Source organism: Scophthalmus maximus, chromosome 4 (genome assembly GCF_022379125.1).
Source record: "Scophthalmus maximus strain ysfricsl-2021 chromosome 4, ASM2237912v1, whole genome shotgun sequence".
Lineage (NCBI taxonomy): Eukaryota > Metazoa > Chordata > Actinopteri > Pleuronectiformes > Scophthalmidae > Scophthalmus > Scophthalmus maximus.
Genome location: NC_061518.1, coordinates 13965765 through 13975224, shown reverse-complemented (window position 1 = coordinate 13975224; position 9460 = coordinate 13965765). Strand labels below are relative to the sequence as shown.

General features: G+C 40.5%; 1 long non-coding RNA gene across 1 annotated transcript; it reads left to right on the top strand.

Moving 5' to 3' along the window:
* Positions 1–214: 214 nt before the first annotated feature.
* On the top strand, positions 215–9460 carry LOC118302889. Its single transcript, XR_004790647.2, has 3 exons — positions 215–510; positions 1665–1887; positions 9075–9460. It is a non-coding gene; the product is annotated as an uncharacterized LOC118302889 (long non-coding RNA).

Sequence of the window (9460 nt, the reverse complement as noted above, 5' to 3'; positions counted from 1 at the left end):
CTCCAAAGACGAACGAAGCCCCATCAGTCGCCTCAGCTCCGATGATGAATTGGATGCTGAATACGGTCACCGAGGAGACTGTGTGTGATTGGTTACCAGCAACTTGCCGTCGGTGTGACGTCAGCGCCGCCGGGAGGAGGACGCGTTGAGGGGGAAGAAAGGCAAAGAGGAGGTGAGAGTGAGAGGAGACCACCGGAGACTCCGGCAGGGGACACAACGGGAGAACACACACATTCAAGACGCGGGTGTGTGTGTGTGTGTGTGTCAGTGTGTGTGCCGGATCCTCCTGACCACGGATACCGACGCACGGTCCCTCGCGGGGCTCTCAGCCGCAGCCCGCCGTGCGCACAGATGCTGTGGGATTTATCGATGTGATCCACGCGCTCACCCGCTGTCGAGCCAGAGGCTGCAGCACATCTGGAGGCTGCCTGATGCGAGCCTGTCCACTGGGCGAGGATGTGGTTTTTATTTCAGCTCCACGGATGCAGGCTTCATCTGGCTTCGTGGAAAGTGAGTCTTTATGTTTCAGTGTTGTTTTTTGTTGCACTGACGAGACCTGCTCATATCATCTACATGGCATGTTTTCAATAATGCATCATTCTGATATTAGACATACGAGCAGGGTGTTATAGACCGTCTGTCATATTCGATCCTGATGCTTTGAATATGGCTTCGTCCTCAAAGCCACGACCAATAGATAAAGTCACAGATGCTGTAGTTGCTGATAAACAACAGGCACCTTCACATTCACTTCACGGAGGATACATCTTTAGTCAAACCTTTTGTGACAAAGACAACGTTAGACTCCTTTTTGTATTGTGCCACTGAAGAGAAGACATCCAGGCCTGTTGTGTTTCACCAAGAGAACCCAACACAACACTGAGCCAGTGAAGACAAGTTCACACCTTCAGTGTGAGGTTCACTGGTATGTGACCAGCTTGTCTAAAACTGACATAGACACAGTATACACCTGTTGTCTTTTGAATATGTTGGTTGACAAAAACAGATATGTCCTATTTGTCAGAGTTTTTTATTTCCTAAATACACAAAGAAAGTGACGCACGCTGTCAAAGCATCTATTTTTCCCACAGTTAAAGCCACTGACGTCAGACGTACTGACAAAGAGAAGTGAGTTCTTGATGAGGTGATTTTTGAGGAAACATATAGATCATAAAATATACAGTATACACAATGTAATATATACAGATATTTTTGGTTGATTTTCAAGTATAACAATATTCATTTTGAGGAAAAAATACATACATACAGTAGGATTCACTAAACGTAATGAATCAATGTCATTAACAGTAGTGCAGCAGTGTATTAGTAGTAAAATTAACAAAAAGAGACTTCTGACAAGGCCTTCATAACCCCGGACAGTGTCCACGCCCCATAAAGATGTACAAAGGTTTATACTATCTGTTGTGTTTAATCTGTTGATATTTAATCAAATATCATGTGGCGCCGAAGAAAGTCTTCAGCGGGTTTCTTGGGTGGACTGAGGGTCAATTTGTAAGCCTGTATTCAGATGAAGAACTATATGTTTTCAATTGAAAATTAAATTGAAGGATTTTAAGATGCGGGTAATACATCTTTTGAATCAAATTTGCCAGTTGTTGAATTTAGCCATGTCTTAACATCACAATGACTTTCTCTGTTTGCAGGAGACCTCAGTGTTCCCTTTCTGTTGTTCTGGCAAACAGCGGAGCCTGTTCCTGTCTTTGGTTATCTAGCTGTATGAGTGTTAACCGTCCTTCATAAAGCTAGATAACCGAAAGTAGGAATGACCTCCAAATCTTCAGCTTCCTGCATTAATAAGAAGAAACAAGAAGAAGAAGATTAAAAAACACATATACCAACACTGGAGGATGTGGAGTCCTTTTTCCGGTAGGTTATGACACACTTAACACTTGTATTAATCTGAGCCAGAAAATGACTTTAACCTTTTGTGAAAGACTTTTAACATCACAATTATAGCTGCAACAGTTACCCGACTAAATGATATGTTAGACAGAACTATAATCAAAATTACACTTTTCTTTCTGTGTAATGTCAACGTTTGAGCTTCTTATGTGTAAAGATTTCTTCATCTCATGTTAGACAAAGTAAGCAATCTGAACACGTTTCACTGTTGACATTTCATAATCAGATTAGATTAATCAATGATGGAAGTAATTATTAGTTGCATAGAGCCCTATTCTGAAATTCCAGTGTTCGCACATGCTTTGAAAAGATGAAATGAACTTTTCAGAAGGATGTCTTTTCCTCATCAATGACCAACGCTCTCTTTAGACACTCTTTATACCTGATACCATGTCTTTGCATGGAGGTGGTTCTTGCTGAGTCGTCCCTTCACTGAAGTCTCCCGAGAACAAACACTTATTTAAATAGTTCCATCAAAAATAGTGTCCCCATTTTTTTGCTTTTTTAAAAGTGATAATGAAAATGATGCAGAGTATGCAAACACTTGTTAATCTGGTATAATCATCGGTTTCTGCCGTTAGTAACGCAACACAAACACATCATTAAGTTCCCCTAACCTGACTCCTGTATATTAACAACAAAGTTGAAATATATGGCTAAAAAGAAATAGATAAATAAGGTTACAAGACACTGTTTTAGTTGTTAGAAATTCTAAAACTGTCTTTACTTTTTTCGATTCACACAAAATACACAATTTCATATTTTGAATATGACAGATTTTCTAATTGAATGTCAGGCATTATTCAATGCACATGTACACACGGATGCAATACATATATATATATATATATATATATATATATATATATATATATATATATATATTTTTTTTTTTTTTAACGATCATGCATTTCCAATAATTCCAATAAAACAAATGCAAAGAAATAAGAGGTATGTGTTTTTGGAATCTAAACGACCTCCATGTAGCACGGTGACCGAGGCACACGTCGGACTGTGCAGCGGGCCGGAGCTCCTCGTCCTCCCTCTCTCTGCGTGGAGGCCATCTTGACGGAGCCCGCACCGAGCTGTGCCTCTAAGATGGTTGTGTTGGCACGTAGCTGTGCAGCATCCATTGCTCCGTCGTCGTCTGTCTGTGCCAGGCGCTCATCGGCGCTGTTCAAGCCTCTAGTGTGAGTCTCCGATCTCAGCTGAGGGGCGAGGTCACACCGCCGAGGCCTTTCACAGGAGAACCAGTGAGTCAGCGCACTGCAACTGAGCAGAGAGCGGATGATGAAGCAGTGACTCGGTGGTGAACAGATGTCAGGACGTTCGATTAGATGAGAGCTGCGCGCCAATTCCTGCACACGTGCATGTCTGTCTCGATCATAACAGGGGGAGGGGGGAAACAAATATTGATAAGTAACGTATACTTGCTTGTTTGCTTTCTCAAACTACGAAGAACCGGATTCAGAATAACTAAATAAGTCAAATAATTGACATCAACAGATCCTTTAAATTCCAAGATATTATCGGCCACATCATATTTTCCTAAACTCTGTGGCCTAATCGATTGTTTAAGATTGTTAGGGATTAACTGTCAGAGTCGTGCCACGTGAAAAGAGCAGACAAAAAGAAATCAATGATTTTAATGGAAACATCTTACGCAACCCCCTGAAAATGCATATAGCGTATATATATATATATAAAACCCGAATAAATACATGTACTGCCTTTAGATGCGTTCACACTTTGTATTTTGTGTTGATTTGTTAAAACAAATAAATTAATAGTACAAATATTGTTAGCTGACATTCATAGAAATTAGGTTTTTTTATTTGATGATTAAAAAAAATAGTCAATGATTTCAATATATATAGAATATAAAATAAAAGTATAGAAAAAAAACTGAATGACGAAAAATATGAGACGTCTTCCCGTTTTCTGTAAAGAAGTAAAGGCTGAAGACAACAGGCCTTCAGTCTGTTAGCCTGCTCTAGTAAAATCTTGAAGAACCTCAGCCCCAGTTAATGAATTAAATGATCTATTCCACATTATTCCGGATGTAATGAGTAGAGAGACACAGAGTGCACATTTTCCTGAACGATTCCATTATTATTATTAAGACCAGAGCATAAGCCCTTGCATTTTTATTTCAAAAAAGGCCATATACCTCGAGAACTCGTTGCCACAGATTTTTAGAAGTAAGAAAAAAATATTCCAACTGAACTTCCTTCACTTCACGTGTCAGTGTGTCCGTCCTGGTTTTCTCTCCATTCCAAACGTGACATCACACCATCACAACTTCACTCGCTCGCAGAGTCTGAGCAGCTTCCTCTCGCGATGATCAGTAGATTCATGTCGATCTGTACACAGATTGAACCTGAGCTCCATCGATGGCGATTAGGCGAAGTTACTGCTCAATGTCATTAGATATATTTCATCAACAAACTAAAAAACATTTTCCGGCCAAAGCAGGCCTGCAGCCTAAAAACACAGGACAGCCCAACAAAGCGGGAAGATGAAGGAAACAATCGCGCAACTCCAGCCCATAGTGAAAAGGACACAGACTCTGTTGTGCATATTAACATAATTGCATAGAAACAAGGAGAGCAGAGAGAATATTTAAAGGCGCAGCAGCATCAACCTCCAACCGCTGTTAACAAGACCAAAGTGAAGTATTTGAATTATGGAAGCGGACAGTTTTATACTGTCATTATGTAAAGTCGAATTATATCTGTATTAAACTAAGGTGACGTACTGTAAGCCCATTCTTGTCATCTATTTTGATTCATCCTTAACTCTAATCTGAATCTGGATAGTATCTGTACAAAAATGAAATTGTGTGCTCAGAAGTCATATTCTATATCCTGTTTTCGTCCATGCTGGGCCAAGAGTTCAATCTACAACCTCACTAATTTGGTATCTGTGAATTTTATGAGGCAGCATGAATGTAAATTGTTTTAAAGCATTCTACTTCACTGCCATCTTTCACATTCTGTTGTAAAAATGCTTAATTCTCTTTTACTGACTTAATCATGTTGTGTCATAAATGCTGCAGAACTCTATTAAAACCTAAAAAAGTAATTGAAAAAATATATAAAGGACATAACTTAATGTCCTCATAATTTACAATGGTTAAACATGATTTGTAACATGAGTTAAGATTGTGAAGTTAACAGTTTAATCCCAATTCTTTCAAAGATTATTTTTCTGACAGTTTCATTGAACAATGTGTTTTTAAAAATGTTTTTTTTATTTTGGCAAAGAAATATCGCGGTGGTCAGCACTTGGCTTGAAAATAAAAGGGGAACTGTTCCTTTAATAGGAAGCAGACTGTAATTAGACAATCTGATTGGGGAGGGAGCACGTGTGAAGTACAGGCGTAAATCTTCTTTTAAAATGTTTTTTTTAATTCTGAGATTCAAATGTTTCTGGAACTGAAAACCACTAAAATAGATTTGAAGCTGGTGTTGCTGAAAATATATATTTTATATTATAATATCAAATAATATAATAACAATCACAATACGGGTGTGACAGAGTTTCTGATAGTGACAATGATTATTGGTTTGTATGACCAATGGAATTTCTCTGGCCTACAGCCACTCAATGCCAAAAATAACATTATTATTGTTTTTATTATTAATATTAATAATGGTCTGGAGCCTTCTGTAAAAATGGCATCATATTTTACATTGCATTAATGGATGAACACAATGTGACCTTCACTCGATATGCACCTGTACACATGTAAAGTGCAAATGTTGTTTATCCCCCCCCCCCCCCATGGCACAAACAGTGCAGCCCAATGCCGGTCGGGTTTGTTCCCTGCAGCTGCACAAGACCTGTTGGTAAACAGCAGTCACAGAGTTCACATTATCATTCTGATCCTGGCTTTGCCCCACAATGGCTGCTTTGTGAAAGGAGCACTTGACAAAGGTCTGCCACCTCTTTTTTTCCCCAACGCTGCATATGTGAGAGGCTGCTGCAGTGAACCCTGAGCAGCGAGGTGGGGACAACGCTTCAGACCAGACAGTGGCAGATGACTGCATTAGCACCGCAGCCATGAGAGTGTCTCCAGGAAAAGTTGGCCCTTTGTCTTCCTGCCGCTTTATGTCTGCGAGTGACTCTCACACAGCAAGTGTATGGATGCGTGTGACTGCGTGAGCCCAGACTAATGTTAATGAAAAAGAATGTGGCCATTAGGACAAATGTGTGAACTCAAGTCAAATTATTAGAGCACTGTTCTCTGTCACATCTGAACAATTCTCCCCTTTGCAAATATGAAACCTTCCTTAAAATTTGGTCTGGTTTTATTCCTTCACTAACGCTGTTCAATGTGGCCTACATGCATCGTGAAAAAATATAAACTATAACTAACACACAGTGTTAAATCATGACACTGCATGAAAACAAAAGTTAACGTAAATGTTAACTTGGACACTCTGGATATGTGAATTTGTAACTGTCACTTGAATGCAGTTTGGTTAAATAATAAACCTTTTATATTCTTACATATACCAGATCCAGAAAATCTATTTTAGCCTGTTTAAGCAAGACATACAGAAGAGATATAACGTCACCTCCGGCTTCGTTCAGACTTCACGAGATTAGAGGAATCTAAACAGCTTTCTGTAATTTCTTTCTCTTATTAAACCTGTCCCAACATATACACATGATAAAGACAGTTTAGGTATGTATTCATTTGTCCAAATGGGCTGCAGAAATGTGTAAACTGGTGGCATCAGCACAACAACAGTACCCACGGACTTGGGCGTATAACGTTGACTTGAGCTTGGTTGTGAGAGTGTATAGAGATCGTGTGAGAAAGTGTGTGTTTTTTTTTGGGGGGAGGGGGGGTGATTTGTCTCTGTTGCAGCTACAGCATGCTAATCGAAAGGATCGTCAAATCCCACACAATGCACAGATCAGACACTGTTCAGCTCTGTCTGGCGGAGGTGCAGCTTGTTGGTAGGGGAGGACTAGTGATGGACAGTGATCCTTTCACCGCCATGCAGGTCTGAGCAGCTTTGTTTTTTTTATTGTGAGACCTACTGTGAGCCATGATTTTACAGTACAGAAATGACCCGAGCCTGGCTTCCCTGCGTCAGCACCAGAACCTGTAAAGAGCAGGACACTGTGTGTTTTATGTCCCTGCAGCCCCCTTTCCCTCCACAAAGATACTGCAGCTGCGATCCCGTCTTAATCTGGGGATAAACGCGATTATCCCGCTATGGCTTGTTCTTGGCTTTGTATCAGCAACAGGGGACCTTTCACCGCTCCTTTTTTCCCATGGTCGAGTGAGCCTGAGCAGCTAAGACCCCTGATGTGGACCAGTCGGCATTCATCTGCTTTAGGCTGAGGCAAACAGGCATATCACACAGATCCTCGGGCATGACAGAAGGAGATAAACAGTGCATTTTGAACATATTAGCCACATGATTATGGAGCTGCAGCCCCTCACAGTCTTTATCTCGTCTGTCTCAGGAGATCCAACAGTAACTCAGCTGTTCTCTTTAGACGCCGTGTGACTTCATTAGAGAAATCAAGAAGGTGTTTTTGTGCACTGTAAAAAAAAACTAATAGATTTCCATTTTCCATATGTTCGATATTATGTCTTGTTTTAATTATTATTTCATTTTCAGAGCATTTTATAGAGAGTTAATTGTACAGTTTAAAAAATACATATTTTGCCAAGAAACAAGAAAAAATGTAATCAAGGTCAACTTTCAAACATTTTCTGGACCTTTCAAACACAACTCAGGAGAAAATGTTTCTCCTCCCCACAGAAAGCTCATACAAAAGCTTCTCAGTTCGCCTTCACTTAAGATTTCTTTCTTTGTTTTTTGTACAGTATGCTGTTTCTAAGGTCAAAAATGAACATTCACTTCTTAAAAAATTGTTAATTGATAACTTAAACAGCACATTTGAACATTAATAGCATAAAAAACTCTTTTCAAAAACTAAATCATGGACCAGAATCTTTTAGAAACGTATTTACATCCTCACCCGGCAATCGTGCAGACAAGTCAGTCAAGTTCAAGTTCACGGGGGCAGAAATGTCTCGACACTTCATTCACGTCTGTCATTCCTCCCCCCAGAACTCCTCCCTCCCTCTCCCACCATCCTCTTTAGTGGCTGCATGGCGTTACTAAGACAGAGGGGTTGTGGCGTTGTTATGGCAGCAGGCTGGATGGCTCGGCTATGTGCCGTTGAAAAGCACTGCCTGTCAGAAAGAGAGAGAGAGAGCGAGAGAGAGAGAGAGGTTCTCCCCAACAGCTGCCTCCCTCCCTCAGGTCTTTCAGACACCTCCCAGACCCTGGGAACACCGAGAACTTCACATTCATCATCCTCACACACACACACACACACACACACACACACACACACACATACACTCACACACACACACACACACACACACACACACACACACACACACACACACACACATCCTTCTCAACCGCCTCTCTAGCAAACCCCTAACTTTTGTGTCCACCACTTAGCAACACCTTCACTTCCAGCCTCCCTCTTCATCCTATGCACACACAAAGTGAAATGTTGAAATTTGAGTGTGTGTGTATGTGTGTGTGTGTGTGTGTTTGTGTGTGTGAGTGTGAGTGTGAGTGTGCGTGTGTGTGTGTGTGTGTGTGTGTGTGTGCGTATGTGCTTGTGTGCGCGTGAGACAAGATATTTTGTTGAGGTCCCATTCAACTTTCAGCATGAAAGACTGATCATTTGCATAAACGACATGCCGTCTGAGGGGCTTGGGGGGCGGCAGCCACACTGAGAAAAAAGACATGAGAGCACATGAAAAAGAAGAAGAAAGATAAAGTTCGAATAAGAGAGAGGGTAAAAATTGGCAAAGAAAGGGTCTTACCACGTCTCCCAGTGGGATTATATTGTCCAGGAACTTTTAAAAGTATATCATTTGGTGAATGTGACTCAACTCAGCCTGATCTCACATCCAGCTCCCACCTGAACGTCGTCATCCGACAAGATGCTGCGATGATGCAACCGATCAAAAAAAGACAAATGTTCAGAGTGGTCCACTTGACATGACTTCATTTGACATTATCTTGTTCAGTTGTTCAATTACAGAGCTGATTTTGACTAATGCTCTGTTGTTTTCTTCCTATTTTTTGTTTTAGAAAAGAACCTCAACAATGCCGATGCCACCTTACTGTGGACGATCTACAGCATCAGTGTGTCAATCACATGGATTCCCTGGAAAAACATGGGCTTTTGTGCAATCAAGCAACGGCATGAAAAAGTTCTCTCCTCCATGAATGAACTTCAAGTGTTCATGACTGAATACAGTTTGAACTTGCATCAAGACAGTCAGTGTGAAAAAGAGTTTTGATTCTTCCTTCCTTACACTTCTGTCTGAGTGTTATTTGAGAATCCTGTCAAAATAAAAGGATCTGGATGGATTTATATTGATATTTTATTGATTATGTTATTTGAAATTATCAGAGAGAGTGTAGTGAAATGTTTTTGTTCTTAATTGAATAAAAGACTTGTCGTAGAAACATGA